General features: G+C 42.6%; 2 long non-coding RNA genes across 2 annotated transcripts in view; one reads left to right on the forward strand and one right to left on the reverse strand.

Moving 5' to 3' along the window:
* On the reverse strand, nt 1–18,458 carry LOC112659962 (uncharacterized). The gene is made up of 4 exons (XR_003136615.3): nt 18,381–18,458; nt 16,486–16,627; nt 684–828; nt 1–157 (listed from the first exon to the last, which is right to left on the reverse strand). It is a non-coding gene; the product is annotated as an uncharacterized LOC112659962 (long non-coding RNA).
* LOC118353407 (uncharacterized) overlaps nt 16,151–18,611 on the forward strand; it is an 18,355-nt gene continuing 15,894 nt past the window's right edge. Inside the window, exon 1 of the long non-coding RNA XR_004812279.1 lies at nt 16,151–16,275. This is a non-coding gene — a long non-coding RNA (uncharacterized LOC118353407). The remainder of the gene's footprint in view (nt 16,276–18,611) is intronic.

Raw genomic sequence — 18,611 nt, forward strand, 5'->3', positions numbered from 1 at the left:
CCTTAGGGACACCGCGACCCAGGTCGTCGTGCAGAGCGCCACAGGGTGCGGGCTGCGGCCTTGTGCTCTCTGCCCGGCGGGTGTGCGGCGCTTGTGCTTGTGCGGCGCTGTCATTTGGACCAAATTGTTGGATCTCAGGTTCAGGATTTTCCATTTCCTGGTGAAAATAGGGATATTTTAGCAACACTAAAGATGGGTGTCAGATTCTACTCTAACTCTAAGCAGGCAACGGTTTCAAATAGAAAAAATTCAATGTAATCTGTGGGGCTGGAGTCCATCTTCCTGGGACTTTCATCTTTCTGGGACTTTCTGGGATTTCTGGGCTTTCTGGCCTTTGCCTCAAAGACACACACACCCCACCCCTCGATAGGCTTTACCGCCCAGAAGCTGGTTGGCAGGAAGGCCGGCGGGCAAGTCAGGCCTGCTGCTGGGTACTGTACTGTTCTTGAGTTGGGAACATTCTTTTACATCTTAAATGGTCGTCTAAGGGCCCACATAATAGCCTGGATTTTGCCTCTTGGCTCAGAGGCTGGAATAGTCACTCCGTGGCCCCTTGGAGAAGAGCCCCGACCTCCACCCTGGGGGGGATGGGGGGCTCCCTGCATTTCGGCAGAGCCCCCTGAAAGCCACATGCATTGCAAACCTGGAACCCTTGCTCAGAAACAACGAGAACCTTTATTCACCTGCTGCTGAGTAGTCACAGTCGCAGGTATGTCTTTGGCCACGGCCAGCTGTGTCATGTCAGGAGTGTGATTCCAAGTCCTGACGTCAGGGATCGTTGCGTGGGCAAGGCAAACGACAGGCTCCCCGCGGACGAGGTTCTATTAACTAAACACACAACACAAACACCATGGAGGGGAGTCTGTCCCAAGGTCCCGAACACCTGCAGCAGGTTCGAGCGTCCCTCTAGGGCGGCCTGCGCTGCCTCAGGTCTCGGACTCCAGCCAGAAACTGCACCTGGAGGCTCTGCAGGATCCTGGGAAAACCCGCCTGGAGATCCAGGGAGGGTCCAGGCCATGTCCTGGGCGAGGCCCAAGGGAGCCTTTCTGACCACAAAACCCTGAAGTGAACACCCACAGGTCAGCTGAGGCCACGGCCTCCTGCGCACAGGGAGCCCTGAGACCTGGAGGGGCCGTCGGGCTTCCCAGGGGGGCTCAGGGCAGCCCCCGACCCGGGGAGAGGGTCCCCGAACATCTGGCACCCCAGGGAAGGTGGACTCCTCTGTGTGTCCTGGGAGGGCCTCTTGGGGACCGCGACAGCTGCGGCGGCCTGGCTCCCGCACGGTCAATACCTCCACCTGCTGGCCTCGCCGGGGAAGGCTGCTGGGGCCGCGCTGCTCCTGCACAGCCTGGGTGGAAAAGCATGGGTGGTGCAAAGCTCTATTACTCTAAAATTCAGCCTCTTTCCTTCCCCAGGACAATGGCTTTAACAAAAATGTGCCTCTATGTGCAAGTGTTCTTACACTGGTGGCTGTGGATCGGGATCCCATTCGGGTACACGTCACTTCCAACATGCTCCCAAAAGTCACAGGAGTGTTAGACCTTCTGTGGTGCCTTTAACTCCTGCTGAAAACACCTCCGGTTGCAATGCTTGTCGTTTCATTTACAAAATATATATATTTGTGGAGACAAATTAAGCAAAAGAGGGTAAAACTTCCAGCAGTCATTGGTGTCTCGCGTTGCCAGCACATTTGGTGGAGGAGAAGTTTGAAATTGCTGGTCGACCGAGGGTCTGGGGTTTCTAGACCATTGCACTTCAAGTCCATTCTTCACTGGAACAGAAGGCTACGATTTTAAGGACGTTCCGCTGATCTTGTCACAGTGGCCCTGATGTTTGTACCTGTAACGCCCTCCTCCTGCGGCCAAATACACGTGCTGCGCACCGCAGACTCGATTTGGGAAGTTACCGGAAGCAAACATCTTTGCCACCATCTCTGGCCCTCGGCTGCATTCGACATTATTGTTGGTTTTGGAATAGAGTACCTGCAAACAGCAGGAGCTGCACGGGAGGAACGCGGGCAGCATTGGGGTGGCTAAGACGGGCCAAATGCTTTAAAAGGAGGAGAGAGAAGGATTCATTTAAAGAAATTTCCATAAAAGCTCATATCAGCTAAAATATCGAAATCTGAACAAAATGATAAAAACCACACTTAAGTGTTCCAGCGTATGTAACTTGAAGAGCAGTACAAATGCTCCAAGCAGGGAACTCTATTCCTAGGCAAGATGTTAGAATTGCAAGCTAAAACACAAACAAAACCTGGGAAACTATGAACTGTAGCCTTAGACTTTAAAATGACTTTTATAATATTGGAAGTTGGGCGTAGATAACTAAAGTGTGTCTGTATGAGCACATAAATAAAATATTTTGGTTGAAAGCATTTTTTTTTTTTTTTGGTTTGTATCCATAGAGCAACACGATGTATTTTCAGCAATTCCGTCTCCTTGGACCCTAAGGAAGTTTTAAAATTCCTGGAGAATAGCCCAGAGTTTCTTATTCAGTGGTTAAAATCTCGTCGGAGTGCTTGGCATTTGTACTTCTTTACACGTTAGTTCAAACTGCTACTCACTAAAATGATGGTTTCTGAACTCAGTTTTTGAACTGAGAGATACCATAACAGCCACCGGGTCCAACCCTCTTGTCAGGGAAATGGAACTCTTAAGAGCCAGGTTAAGTCATCTAAGTATCAAAACATGTTTCTAACGGAGTCAGGACTAGGATGAAGGTTCAAGGAAGTAGTGGGTGTTCGCACTCTACTTCCTAATCGAATGAGTGAATTTACGTAGCACTAACCAAACCTTTTTTTTTTTTTTTTTTTTTTTTTTTTACTGTTGTTCACACATTAATTGGTCCCCTCTTGTTTCCACCATTTTTTTTTTTTGTAAATATTTTTAATTCACATTTCGGGTTGATGCATAAAATGTATAACATAAAAACACAATATGTAACTTCAAAATTAAAGTCTTATAGTGAAAGCTGAGTCCACAGATACACGTTAGCACTCTTTTTTTTTTTTTTTTTTTTTTTTTTTTTACGTTAGCACTCTTTACAACCATTCGATCTACTGAAGAATAGGGAGGGTGTGTGGCTGCTGCTGAATGAGGAAGAGGAGGTAACATCTTGATAACGATCATGCTCCTGAATAATCCTACTCCTCCTATCTTTTCTGCCCTCCGTAGACATGATCCTAAATGAAGAGCCTTGCTCGACAACTGTTTGTTCATCCATCCATCCTGCGTCTGTTATGTTTATTGAGAGCTGGTGATGGCAATCTCTGTGCCAAATAATATGTGGGAAAAAAAACAAAGAAAAAAATAAATAATATGTGGAAAGAGAACAAAGAAAATTTTTAAAAGGTGCTATTGTATTTCTCCTAATTCTCATTTTTCTTCTTGCAGATATTTTTAATCCCCTCTTCAAGCAGATTGGACTCTGGAGTTTCCTTGCTGTTTTTCTTCTTTTTAGTCCCATTCCCCTGGGCTCCTTTCTGTTTAGAAACAGCATGTTTTATTAGTAAGGACTCCTCAGATGTTTAGTTTAGATACATATTTAGAAAAAGCTGGCACATTGTATTTTCATATTAAACTAATATGGATTAGCCCATGTAGTACCAGTTGCATTTTTATCTCAATATTTTATTTTATTTTATTTTATTGTATTGTATTTTATTTTGATTTTTTTAAAGATTTTATTTATTTATTCATGAGAGATACAGAGAGAGAGGCAGAAACACAGGCAGAGGGAGAAGCAGGCTCCCTCTGAGGAGCCTGATGTGGGACTCGATCTCAGGACCACAAGGTCATGCTCTGAGCCAAAGGCAGATGCTCAACCACTGAGCCACCAGGTGTCCCTACCTCAACCTTTTCAATATGCACAGCAAGTTTTTCTTCCTTCTCAAAAACATACCTTAATAATAAAGATTAATTTTGTAAAAAGATTTTTATTTATTAATTTGAGAGAGGGAGAGCGTGAGCAGGTGCAGAACAAGGACAAGCAGACTCCCCACTGAGCAGGGAGTCAGATTAGAGGATTCATCCCAGGACCCCAAGATCATGGTTTAAGCTAAAGGCAGGTGCTTAACTGACTGAACCTCCCAGGCGCCCCTAAAAATGAATTTTAAGTGCTCCAAGTAATGGTTATAATGTGGTAGATAATCTACAGACAAGTGTTTTCCCTCTTTTTATCTGGGATCTTTACTGTAACTCACTTGAAATTTTATTTATTTTTTATTATTTTTATTTTATTTTTTTTATTGGAGTTCAATTTGTCAACATATAGCATAACACCCAGTGCTCATCCCATCATCGCTTGAAATATTAGTCTGGTTACTTGGATGTTAGCAAGTATACATTTAGTTGAGACGTATGAACTGGATAAAACAATGTGTCATGAAGCCGTTGTCAGCATCAGTTGGAAAACAATAATGTAAACATATATACATGTATATACTTTCCTAAACAATTTGGAAATGTATGATTTCATACAGTGAGAAATCCAGAGGTGAGAGGTCTCAGGTTCGGCAGCTGAGGAAACATCACAAAGAACTCGAGTGCTTTCCATTTTTCCTGGCATCTTCCAAAATGTAATAGTTAACTTTTGGACTCCCCAAAGGGATCTACACCCCAGTCTGTGGAGCTTGTGAACGTGGCAAGTAACATTCATTATAAGAAATAACCTTACAAAGGGGGCTCCTGGGTGGCTCAGTCTGTTAGGTTCCCGCTTTTGATTTTGGCTCAGCTCATGATGTCTGGTAAGACCAAGCCCCATGTTGGTCTCTGAACTGGGCATGGAGCCTGCTTAAGGTTCTCCCTCTCCCTCTGCCCTCCCCACCCCCTCCTCCCCCACTTGTGCATGCTTGCTCTCTCTCCAAGAAAAGAAAAGAAAAGAAAAGAAAAGAAAAGAAAAGAAAAGAAAAAAGGTATTAAAAAATAGCCTTATTTTCTATTGCAAATTTTTGCCTGCATTTTCTAAAGCAAATGTGTTCATTGCTATGTTATTTGCCATGGCTCATGTTAAATACAATGTTTATGTTGCAGCATGCAAGCTGTACATGTTGTTGCCTACAAACCAAATCACATTATTTGGAGATAGATCAGAAAATGATGTTTTGAGCATTTGACATCCTAATGTCACGTTACTTACGTACAACCATTTCACCGGCTTGCAGCTATGTTTTAGGAGATTGGTTGAGGTTTTGGGTTGCCATGCAACGTAGTATAACTTTTTTCCATTTACGAACAGTGGGAAATAGACTCTTAGTGTTTTTTCACAGAACTTCTGATTTTCGGGAACAAGTGGGAACGCCGGCACGTCCCGAGTACACACATCTGTGCCACTGCCACTCTGATCTAAACCACTGGTTTTTCTCGGCAACTACAGTCACCTTCTATCTGATTGTCGTGCTTCACTCCTGCCTTCCCAGTGTCTGCTCCACAAGGCAACCAGGGAGACTTTTAGAAATTGTAGTAAAATATGCATAAGATACATTATTTTAATCATTTTTACCTGTACCGTTCAGTGGCATTACGAACATTGACTTTATCACACAACCATGGCCTCCATCTATTTCTGGAACTTCAGTGCAAGCCTGCGTTCCTGGCATGCATGGTCCCACCCTCCACAGTGGCTCCCTCGGGGATGCCCCCAGGAGCCCGCGGCAGGGGCACGCGTGGGAAAGCACTGGGCACAGCGTGGCTGCAGGGACCCGAGGAAATGATGCACTTAGGGTGTTTCGGAAGAACTAATATTTAGAGGGTTAGGGACTGACGCTCTGTTATGTGTCATCTCTAGTATATCCCATATACATTAAGCATATTTCCAAATTCTTCACCAAGTCATAGGTTCACGACCAAGGCAGACTGTAAATGACAAGAGCCTAGTGTCACCAACAGTCCAGCTCTAGAAATAGGAGTAATGGAAACCACTTCAGACCTATCAGAATGGCAGCAATTAGAAGGACGGATGACTCAAGGCTTGACGAGGATGTGGGGAGACAGGGCGTTGCTAACGGGAGTGCAAACCGGTACAGTCATTCTGGAAAACTGTCAGTTCCTTTGTGAAATTAAGTGTGCATCTGTCCTCTGACCCAGCAATCCCACTCTTGAGGTTGTGCAATGCACTGCTTTCACAACTGTAAGCTGTGGCCCTGATTCAAGACCACAAAATGAACTGCCAGGGTATCTGGGAATAGGTCCTCCTGCTTGCCAGGTAGACCAAAGATCTAGGTCTGTCACAGCAACGGTGACTGAAAAAGAGAAGACATAAAATGAGTGTATTTCCAGGACTAAAAAGGAAAGCAGCCACCCAGTGGGGGAAGCCTCAAGTCTCCGTGGACTCTAGGAAGTGCCTGAAGCTGTGTGTGCCTCTTGGAGGTGAGACTTGGGAAAAGGAGGCAAGGAAGGATGTGCGGAGGGACTGAATTCTGGGAGCCAGAGCCCTGGGAGACTGGGTGAGGGGACCGTGTGGGCTTAGCACCAAGGGGGCGTAGATTCTGCAGAGCTTCTGCCCTCGGAAGACCCGTTGGCTGCAGCATAGGTCAGCAGGAGCCAGCTCCGAGGCAGTGCAGAAGGACAAAGAGAACCGGCGACGAGTGGAGGCAGCAGCTGGGCAGTGGGGGCCTTCCCTTACTGGGAAGAAGACTGTGGTGGAGCCTTCCAGGATGCCCGGAGGATCTGGAAGAGGACAAGAAAGTGCATGTTTGGGATCCTGGAATTCCTGCCAGGCTGTAGGTGGAGGTTAGAACTATTTCTGATTAAAATCTGGAAAAGTAAAGTAAACGAGGCAGTACCTGTGGAGCGGTTCCTGTGTGCTGCCCTCGTTTAAATATCCATTTTCTTACTGGACAGCAACATGCAAAAGAATGAAACTGGGCTACGCTCTTACACGATGCACAAAAATACACTCAAAAAGGATTAAAGACCTAAATGTGAGACCTGAAACCAGAAAAATCTTCTTCACTGAAATTCCTGACTTCCCAGGCAGGAATGTCTCCGACATGGGTTGTAACAACATTTTTCTAGATATGTTGCCAAATGAAATCTTGCCATTTGCAATGACATGGATGGAGCTAGAGGCTATTATGCTAAGCAAAATAAATCAGAGAAAGACAATAGAATATTATTCAGCCATAAAAAAGAACAAAATCTTACCATTTGCAACAACATAGGTGAATCTATCTATCATCTATCTATCTTCATAGAGTATAATGCTAAGCAAAGTAAGCCAGCTGAAGAAAGATAAATACCATATAGTTTGACTCATATGGAATGTAAGAAACAAATGAAGAAAAAAAAAAAGAGTGACAAACCAAGGAACAGATTCTTAGCTATAGAGAACAAACAGATGCTAACAGAGGGGAGGTGGGTGAGGGATGGGTGAAATAGGTGAAGGAAATTGAGTACACTTTTTTTTTTAAAGTAAGGTCTGTGTCAATGTGAAGCTTGAATGCACAACCCTGAGATTAAGAGTAGGATGCTCTACCGACTGGGCCAGCCAGGCACCCCGGGAGTACTCTTATCTTGATGAGCACTGAGTAATATATGGAATTGTTGAATCACTATATTGTACACCTGAAACTAATATAACACTGTAGGTTAACTACGTAGGAATTAAAATTTAAAAAAGATGCATCAATATAAAATCATTTTTGTAGAAGCTAACTTGTGATAGGAATGTATATGCCAGTATAAAAATAGGAAAATGCTTCTGAAATAAAAATTTTTTTAAATAAATATGTATCCAACATCATTTGTTGAAGAAGCTTTTTTCCATTGGATATCCTTTCCTGCTTTGTCGAAGATTAGTAGACCATAATGGATGAAAGACCTAAATGTGAGACAGGAATCCATCAAAATCCTAGAGGAGAACATAGACAGCAACCTCTGTGACCTGGGCTCCAGCAACTTCTTACTAAACACATCTCCAAAGGCAAGGGTAATAAGGCAAAAATGAACTATTGGGACTTCATCAAGATAAAAAGCTTCTGCACAGCAAAGGAAGCAGTTGACAAAACCGAAAGACAACCGACAGGATGGGAGAAGATATTGGCAAATGACCTATCAGATAAAGGGCTAGTATCCAAGATCTATAAAGAACTTATCAAACTCAACACCCAAAGAACAAAGAATCCAGTCAAGAAATGGGCATAAGACATGAATAGACATTTCTCCAAAGAAGACCTACACATGGCCAACAGACACATGAAAAAATGCTCGATATCACTTGGCATCAGGGAAACACAGATCAAAAACCACAATAAGATACCACCTCACACCTGTCAGAATGGCTAAAATGCACAAGTCAGGAAATGAGAGATGCTGACAAGGATGTGGAAAGGGGAACCTTCCTGCACTGTCGGTGGGAACGCAAGCTGGAGCAGCTGCTCTGGAAAACAGTGTGGAGGTTCTTCAAAAAGTTGAAAATACAGCTACCCTATGACCTAGCGATTGCACTACTGGGTATTTACCCCAATGATACAAATGTAGTGATCCTATCCTAAGGGGCACCTACATCCCAATGTTTATAGCAGCGATGTCCACGACAGCCAAACTATGGAAAGAACTCCAATGTCCATTGACAGATGAATGGATAAAGAATATGTGGTCTATATATAAATATATGGAATACTACTCATCCACCAAAAATGAAATCTTGCCATTTGCAATGACATGGATGGAACTAGAGGATATTATGCTAAGTGAAATAAGTCAATCAGAGAAAGACAATTATCATATGATCTCACTCATATGTGGAATCTAAGAAACAAAACAGAGGATCATAGGGGAAGGAAGGGAAAAATAAAGCAAGATGAAATCAGAGAGGGACACAAACCATAAGACACTCTTAATCATAGGAAGCAAAATGAGGGTCCCTGGAGGGAGAAGGATAGAGGGATGGGGTAACTGGGTGATGGGCATGAGTGAGGGCACGTGATGTCATGAGCACTGGGTGTTATATAAGACTGATGAAGCACTGACCTCTACCTCTGAAACCAATAATGCATTATGTGTTAGTTAATTGAATTTAAATAAAATAAAATAAATAAGTATCTATTTTTAAAATTAGATTGTGACTTTCTCAAAAGTGGAGCCCAGCTTTTATTCTGCATTGCATCTCCATGACTTGGCACAGAATCTGGGACACGGTGGTTCTCTGTAAATGTTAGCTGAAGGGGCACAGAAGGGGACAAGGTGGGTTGGAAACACAGACGGAGGCCAGACAGGGGGAGCAAATGGAGTCCTGGGTACTCCGGGGAAGTCCCCAAAGTCCTCTCTGTCCCCTTTCTCTTTAACAGAAGGGCCAACTGCTTAGCTCAGATCATTTGCTCAAACACTTGGTCAGGGTAGAGTCACTGTTTCTAAATATCATTTCTAAAGAACTAAAAAAAAAAAAGAGGGAAGGATAACAGGTGATGATTATTCTATAATATACATGCTATGCTTCCTTTTAAAAAACCTTGGAAGACTATCTATTCCAAATCGCATTTTTAAGTCAGATTTCATAGCGACCTATTCTGATGTATCCAATGACCAGTACAGCTCTGGTTAGGAACTTGAATAATGCTTGCAAGTGGAAAAACAAATCACTCACATTCCAAGAGCTTTTGCACATAGTAGGAATTTAATTCACATTTCTCGGCTGACTTCTTTCCCTGGAATATTTATGCTTTCTTGTAATCCTTTGTGTCTGGCAGTACATAAAGAAAAGAGGGGTAATTTGTTTCTATAACTTGGAGAAGAACTATTGAAAATTTAATGACTTAAGAGATTTTTTTTGTTTTGTATTTAAATTACACAAATCATTGCTAACAGAGTTTAGTTTTGACCTTTCTATGGTATTTGACAGAATCCAACTGAACTAAAGTCTTTAGCCCCAGAAAATGTTTGTAATTGGCATGGAGACTGTAGAATGGGTTAGTACAATCTATTAAGGTTGATTTATCCATTTTACAAAAAAACAAATACAGATACATTCTTGTTAGACAGGCTCTGTTGAGCTTAGTGGTTAATGGTATTGATACAGACCCAAGTAGACCAAGGTTTTAGCAAGTTCTTAAATATTTTATCCTATCTTTGGAGTGAGGTGTATTTCCGTGTTTTCCAACTATGTTAATACACAAGAGCACTTGCAGATTATACGTGCAATAGGCTTTGGAACACTTGTCTACAGTTGCATACACTCTGTGTGGGGCAGACATCTCCACGGGTGACCTATATCTGGTTTACTTCCTACATCTGAGTACATAGAACTGCATTTCCTTGTTTCAGCATTTAGTCATAGCATATAATTTGCTTTAGGTCAACAAAATATAGTGCCTGATTTTCTAGCCTTTTGCTCACCTACCACAGTTATCATAGAAGCTTGGTCTCTCCATCCGTCTGGAGTCCCTGAATAACTAGGATGAGCAGAACCACTCCTCTGAGCTGTGCTGGAATATAATGATTTGTAGTAAGGAATAAGCTGAGATATTTAAGTTGTCTGTTAACTGCAGCATAACCTACCTAGCTAGTCCTGATCGGTATAGAAAACCAAGTATTTATACACATAAAAATATGCATATATGTGTATATGGGTAAAAATGTAGAGAGGTAAATAATAGGGATAATGTACATAGCAGAGCAGTCACCAAATTGTTTCCTTTCCTTCTCTGTGAAGTTGGGCACAAAGACAGGCAACATTGTTCAGCTTCTCTTGCAGGGAGGGGTTCTGGTCAATGAAATGTGGACAGAAGAGCTATCAGGCATCTCTAGGCCTGACCCATAGACCATCTCCCGTACAATTTCCTGCATGTTCTCTCCTGTTTTCTGCCATCCAGATGCAGAGAGTTCAAGGAGGCCTCTGAGGCTCTGGGAAATGATAGCACCAGTAGATGGAAGGAACATGGGTCCCTAAGTGACTGCAGAGAGCAGAGCTCTCACACTGCCCCATGGTCCATGGTGGGCTATGATTTATGATGTGAGTTATAAACAAACAAACAAACAAACAAACAAACCAAAACCATCTTTATTTGTTTAAGCCACTGAGACCTTGGAGTTGAAATTGGTAATAGTTCAATACTTTAGTTTGAAATGAGCAATAGTTGGATATTTCCTTAAAATAAAAGATACCTATTTATTTATTATTATTGTTGTTGTTGTTGTTATTATTATTTATTCATGAGAGACACAGAGAGAAAGGCAGAGACATAGGCAGATGGAAAAGCATGCTCCCTCCAGGGAATCTAATATGGGACTCGATCCCTGGACCTGGGATCACACCCTGAACCAAAGGCAGATTCCCAACCACTGAGCCACCCAAGTGTCCCTAAAAGATACCTATTTCAATCTCAAACCAGCATCATGCTTTTTGGAGGAATACAAATATTCTCACTAAAGTTAGGAACAAGACAAGGATGTCCACAATTACTATTATTAATTAGCATCGTTTTGGTGGTACTAGCCAATGCAATTAGATAAGAGAAAGAAATCATGGGTTTTAGCTATCCCAGGAAAAATTACAAGAGGCAGGCCCAAATAGGCAGGCCCTAAAACCTTCAGAGATTTCAGGTTTCAGTATTTGATAAAGGGGACATAAAATCCACGTGGAATAAATGGATCATATAATAAATGCTGTTAGGACAACAGAACAAATATCTGAATAAAACTGGATCCCTGTCTCAAATATTAGCTCCCTATAAATTCTAGACCCACTAGAGCTTTAAATGCTAAACAAATGGAACAATGAAAATACTATAAGAGATCATGAATTTTAAAAATAATCTTTGAAGGAGAAAAGTCTTCCTATTGTGATACAACACTTAAAAGTCATAAAACAAAGATTGTTAAATGCAATTATATATATATGTAGCATATATATATATTCTCCCCAGAACGATGGTCCTTTATATATTTATATATATTATAAATAAATATATATTATATATATATAAATTCTGAAAGTTCAAAAGGAAAAGGAGAAAATAGGAAAAATCTTTATAAACCATTTTATGAGCAAAGGGCTAGTTTTTCTAATATTGAAAATACTTCTTATGAATCAATTAAAAGAGTTTTCAACAACTTAATAAAAAAATGGGAAAAGAATATAAATAAGCAGGTCTTGAAAAAGCAAATACAAATCAATGTCTCTTTTCCCAAAACGTTTTTATTGTGGAAAACTTCAAATGTGTGCTGAAGTAGACAGAACAGTTTAATCAACTCCCCCTGTCTGTACCCATCACGGAGCTTCAGCATTTATCACAGCCAGTCTTATTTTGTCATACCCATCTACCCATTTCCCTCAGAAATACCATTTTTGACCTATCAGAAAGCCAGAGAGCCAGAGAGTTAAGAAAAAAAAGCAAACAGATTTTATCAGGGAAAAAAGTAAAAAAAGAAAAAGAAGCCTCATATATTGTTGGAAGGAACGTATATCATTTATAATCTCTAGGATGGAGACGGGTTTGCTTTTATCTATAAAAACAGTAAACACTTTGAGCATTTTTAATGCAACTCTACTTGCACATGTGCAAAATGACATGTCTACAAAGTTATAAATGATAACAGCCTCTGATTGGAAAAAACTTAAATGCTAATACTTTGTAGGTATGAAAAAAAAGGAGGAAATTGCACTGATACGGAGTGATCTCCAAGGTTTTTTGGGAAGTGAAATGCAAGGTGCAGAACAGGGTAACAGTGTAAACTTCCACTTGTATAAAAAAGAGCAAAAAACAACAACAATAAAAATTTGGTAACAGTGAGTTGTCCAGGCGTCTCTCCGGGAGAAAACTTGATAGCTCAGGGATAAGGACAGAGGACAGAAATTCAACTTTCCTCTAGGCTTTTGACTTACGTATCATTTCCAAGCACGGACTATTCAAACACAAATTTAAGTTAAAAATTAAAAAACATAATCTGGCAACCAGCACACTCTATGTTCAAGCGGAGCACGCTACTTGTCTCCTGTTGGCCCGCGGAGAGCCTGATGACGGCTCCTCTTTGGAAGGTAAAACAAACAAACAAAAACCAAATGACTCATTTAAAAAATATTAATCTTTCAAATAAAAAGGAAATTAGTGACCCCCGGTCTTGGTTTGTAATTGTAATTATACTGGAAAGGACCATCGGGGAGAGCATCTACTTGAACTAAGGAAAATAATAAAAATGAGAAAGTATTGTTCTAACTGAGAAATAAATATCCTGTGGAAGGCACCAGTGCCAGCATGGACACACACACACACACACACACACACACACACACACACCCCACACTCCTATCCTGGCAACTTGGTTCTCTTCCCAAGTAGAATGAAATAACACACGGATGCATGTGAGGCAAAGGCTGGCCTGTAGCGTCTCGCTTTAGGTCCCTTCGCCCAGCCTGGCTCTTAGGAGAGGCTCTGTTTGATCAAACCCCATGTGTTCTGAGCTGCATTTTATTTTACAGCTTTCCAAAGAGCTGTCCAAATGCTCCACCCCCTTTCCGCAGCGGAACCCCAGCCATCTCAGTGTGTGTTTCTCTCACCCAGCTGGCCCGACTGGAAGGCCTGTGCTGGGTGCCAAGAGGCCCCGTGTCCCCCAAGGAGGGGGTGATGCGGGAGGTGCTTTCTGTCTCATTCCATCATTGGGGGGTACTGTCCACTGCCCCTTCCCGCACTCTCCGAAGAGTGGCCTGGCACCAGCCTTGAGATGCCTCTGCGGGTGGGTGGTTATGCTGCTTCAGATGGACTTTATACCTACATTTGTAAGATTTTATAACTCCTAAAAGAAATAATGAAGCCATACAATTGAGTGGTAGAAAATTTCCATGCAGCTACCCCCACGGAGAGCCCTGGAATGGTGCTGGCGCTCGCGGTAATCGAGGTCTCAGCATTTGTGAGGCAACACTTTTTTGTCTCGGTGCTAAGTGGCCCGTAGTTTTTCGTCGAGCCCTTCCCGCGTGCAAAGCTGTGTTCCGGGTGCTAGGGATATGATGATAAGTAGAGAGATAAGATCCAGGCCCTCCTGAAGCCAATAACCTAGTGATGCAAGATTTATGTTTCATGTTAAACATTCAGCGGAGCCTTGGAGCGGATGCTGTCCTGCTTGGATGGGCCACGCAGGCCGGTGGGCCCACGCCACTCACGTTCTCATGGTGCCGGCAGATACTTTCAGCCCCCTTCGTGTTGGTGGCCGCCAGCCCTCAGCTGAGCCCCTCTTTGAGTCCCGCCCTTGGCAGAGGAGAGTGGCTTAGGTCCAAGGGCTCATCTCTCTCTGGGAGGCATCTGCATCGCATCACTGACTGTCCGGGATGGGTACACAGCCCTCCCTCTGGCTCCTGGGACTGATGGTTTTTTCTTGTCCTTTTTCTGCAACTGACCTAATTCTTTTGCTAAGAATTAGAATATAATGACTTTGCTCATCTCTTAATCTTACTCTTCCTTCTGTGCGGATGCACTGTTTCCTAGAAATTCATGGGCCCGATTACAAATATGTGTTTAGACTACTTTTTCAAAGTTGGTGTCTCTTCTTACAACCATATATGATACTGAAACCAGGTCAGTATTTTAACGGTGGTCTTCCAGACTAGAACCTTATACATGAAAGCAAGCTTAAAGTTTATTTAAAGGAAATGGCTCAGAAACAAGCAAACATGAGGTTCGCTGCTGGAACTGAATTTATACTCTCCCACTTCAAAATACTTTTAAGACATGGTCACGGGGTATCATTCACACGTGCTGTAACAGCTTTGTTTGTTGCAAATGACAGAAAATGCTGGAACTGGCTTTAGCATAAAGCAATGGTTCTCAACTTGGACTGGTTTAGCCCCACAGGAGACATCTGGCAATGTCCAGAGATATTTTTGGTTGTCATAACTGAGAATGTGTATTTAATGAGTAGAGGTCAGGGATGCTGCTCAACATCCTTTTTTGCACAGGATGGCCCCCACCCCCCTCCACCCACAAAGAATCATCTGGTCCAAATGTCAATAGAGCTGAAGTTGGGAGTCTCTGATGTAAATGACAGTGGCATCTCCAGGGTTCACACCCTCACAGCCTACCCTTCGAGAGAGGAAGGAATTTGCTCCTGGAAGCCCCTTCTGAAGGGAGAGAATGTTCTTGTTTCCCACAAGTCCCAGCAAACAGGTGCCCCAGCCTTACCACCTCAGGTGGTCATGCGCTCTCTGGCCAAACCCTAGAGCGGGACTCACTGACAGGTCAACTCAGCCAGGGCCTGATGCTGGAGCTGGCAGGGGCTGGTGGAGCCCCAGCAGGAGACTGAGATATGGTTTTATCAAAAGACAAGTGAACGTCACTTTTAGCAACAGGGATGGGGGAGTGAGATGTCCCTTCTTCTACTGATTGTACCAAGTAAGACTGGGACTTAGATGCAAGCACTCCGTAAAGTGCATTTTGGGTGTTTTCTCTACAGAATCAACAAAATATGCCTGAAGTATGTCAAAGCTGTGCTTCCCCGCTGGAGTCAGATTGCTCTAGCACCACTGAAATCTGGCTCTTTGATAAGCAGCCTGAGACAAGCGGGATCTGGGGCCTAAGGCAATTCTGGGCCATTCACTTATTCCCATTGGAACCAGGTGGACTCAGAAGGGCAATACTGCCAGAAGAATCCCTCTGTAGGCCCTTAGTCCTGTACATGTATGTGTTTACAGATGTGTGTACGCATGTGTTGGGCCGGAGATTGTGGCAAGTGTTGTTTCACCTAAAACTCTAAAACCTTCAGGATAGTGTTTTGCCATTCTCTTTTTTCTCCATTTCCTTTCTGCCTCCCCCCCCCCCGTTAAGAATTATTGCACACAATGAGAAATCATATTAATAACCGACAGTACTGAGTGCTTACTCCGTGCCTAGTAGAGTGCATCTTAAACACACATTGTCACGAGTGCCCATGCGAAACATATTTATTTCTTTAGAAGATGAAACAATTGGTTCAAGAGGTAAGACAACTTGTTCAAGACTAAGTGGCAGGGGGACAGTGTGGGGGCAGGAGAGACATGGAGAGTGAGTGCTCTAAATCTGGTCCAAGCCCTGTTGCTCGTTAATAGATAAATCCCCACCCTGCTGGGCTGTTTGGATGTGACCTGTTTTGGTTAGTGGAATGACCGAAAGTGGGAGTGACACCTGCTATTTTTGGAGGGTAGCTTTGGCAGCCAGACATGGTTCTCTGCATTCTCTTTCCTTCGGCTCCAATGATAGCCATGCTCCAGCTGGGACCCGCTCCATTAGCTGAGTCCCCGAGAGCTCAAGAGCACAGCTAGAGTGAGCTGAAGTGGTCATCTCCCATGATCAAGTGGAAAATCTCTGATGGAGTAAGTCCCCGAGATTCTGGGGTTATTTGTTATCCTAGCAAAATATGATTAATTTTGACTGATTCAAGGGCCCTTGGAACTTTTGGTTTTACAAGGTTTGGATGCCTAGAGTACAAAGCTGAGAGTGAAGCACGTCAAACGGTATTTTGGTAACTATCCCACTGGCCTCTGGTTGCTTATTGTGGAGCTGTGGTGTGCTGGAGGACTTACCACAATGAAGCTGTGGTGGTGTTGGGTCCCATGGTCCTTCACATCCTGGGGACCAGAGTGAGGGGGAGAGTAGTGGGCGTTGGGAGGTACAGTGCGGGAGGTACTAGGAGGTTCACGATCTGATTTCTATGTAGACTTTTTCCTATTATGAAAAAATGAAGTAAGGATTTGTAGGATCTTTTATATGAGATAAAATTAGGTCCAGATGCTTTCCCTGGTCAATTCTTCCAAACATTTAAGGATGAAACAATAATGATGTTTCAGAAACTTTTCCAGAACATAGGAAAAAAGGGGAAACTTTCTCTTTTTATGATGCCAGTCTACTCTGAATATCAATACCTGAAAAGGACATTACAGGAATGGAAAATTATAAGAAACTCAGTTTTCTAACAAAATATTAGCAAACTGAATCCAGCGATATATAAAAAAGGATAATACATCATGTTCAAGTGTGGTTTATTCCAGGAATCAGAGCGCTTTAACATTTGAGACTCAATCAGTGTAATTCATCAGATTACTAGTAAAAAGGGGAAACCATATGACCATCTTGATGGATGAAGAAGAAAAAAAAAACTGGACTAAATTCAACACTCCTTCACGATAAAAACTCCCAGCAAGCTGGGAATGGAAACTTTCCTAATCTGATTAAGAATATTTACAAAAACCCCACAGCAGCAAAATTGCACTCGACGGTGAAACATGGGGCACTGTGGGGAGGCTGAGGCCTGGAGAGAGCCAGCCGCCGACACGCGCCGGAGTCCCCCAAACGCTCGCTTGCTTGAGGCGCTTGTGTGCGTGAGCGCACTTGGACACCCACTTACGCACCAGGTTACAAACCTCATGACACTTTTTCTCGAGAAAGACCTGGAAGCGTGAGTGCTTTCTCCCTTCCACGTCAACAGGTTGAGGTGTTCAAACTCGATGAAACCAAACCAAACAGGCCAAAAAGACACCAGACATGTGGTTGAGACTCCACGTATGGTGAAGCTGTTGTGGGTCGGTAGAGAGCAGTTTTCATCTAGACCAGTGATTCTCAACCTTGGCAAATGGCCAAACATCTTTTAGAGAAAAAAAATTTTTTTCTCGCAGAATCTCCCAGCTTATAAATAAATTATCTTTGTTTTAATACTTAAGTATGTACAGTTGTAAAACCATGTACAAGCCTTCTTATAAATTCCACACGTACATTATAACATTTTATAAGTTTATATTTATAAAGGTTTGTATCTCAATCAATTCTGTAAGTGACTCTATACCAAATCATGGCTTTCACTGTGAATATGGTATTGGCAGCTAAGGTTCAGTTTTTTCCCATTTTTAATCTGGTATGACCGCCGTATCACCTTCCATTCTCCCATTATTTCTCTCTACTCAAACCACTGGCAAGTGTCGCTGTGACACTCTCTAGTTGTCTGGCTTTCACTGGGCTCCATGCATCTTTAGATCAGAGGTGAGACAAATGCAATCTGCAAACTGTTTTTGTAAATAAAGTTTTATTAGAACCCAGCCATGCTCATTTTTTTTCTGTGTTGTTTATGGCTGCTTTCATACTACATTGACCAAGCTGAGCAAATGCAACAGAAATGGAAAGGCCAGCAAGACCTGACATATTTTCCACCTGACCCTTTGCAGAAAGAGTTTGCATGCCCTTTATTTATGTGATAAATCTGTTACTTTAATAGCTCGTTGAAATTAAGGGAATACTTTTTTGGCACTAATGCCCTCATAAAGCCCAATGCAGAAGTGGGTGTTGGCAATGCTAAGTTATGGCAGGTGGGTATTTAGATGATTCAGAATATATGCACAGATTATTGTTTCTGGGGTAACTTAGATCACTTCATACTACTAGACACTAGGTGTTTAGCACTAGCATAAAATTAGAGGGAACAACTTACCAGCTAAGGCAAATTCATTTATAGTTGATCAGTTGATCTAATTTGTACGTTGATGTCACCTACAGGTGTTTTCTTGGTCTATGTGAAAAATGGGTATTATTCAACAGACTTTATTGAAAATCTATTAGGAAACCAAAGATGAATCAGATACAGTTCTTGACTCAAAGTCACGTGGAGCTAGAATTTAGAGGTCTACTTTATTTTAACACTGGGAATTCAAAGTGTCCCTAA

The sequence above is a fragment of the Canis lupus genome, chromosome 35, assembly GCF_003254725.2.
Source record: "Canis lupus dingo isolate Sandy chromosome 35, ASM325472v2, whole genome shotgun sequence".
Taxonomy (NCBI): Eukaryota; Metazoa; Chordata; class Mammalia; order Carnivora; family Canidae; genus Canis; species Canis lupus.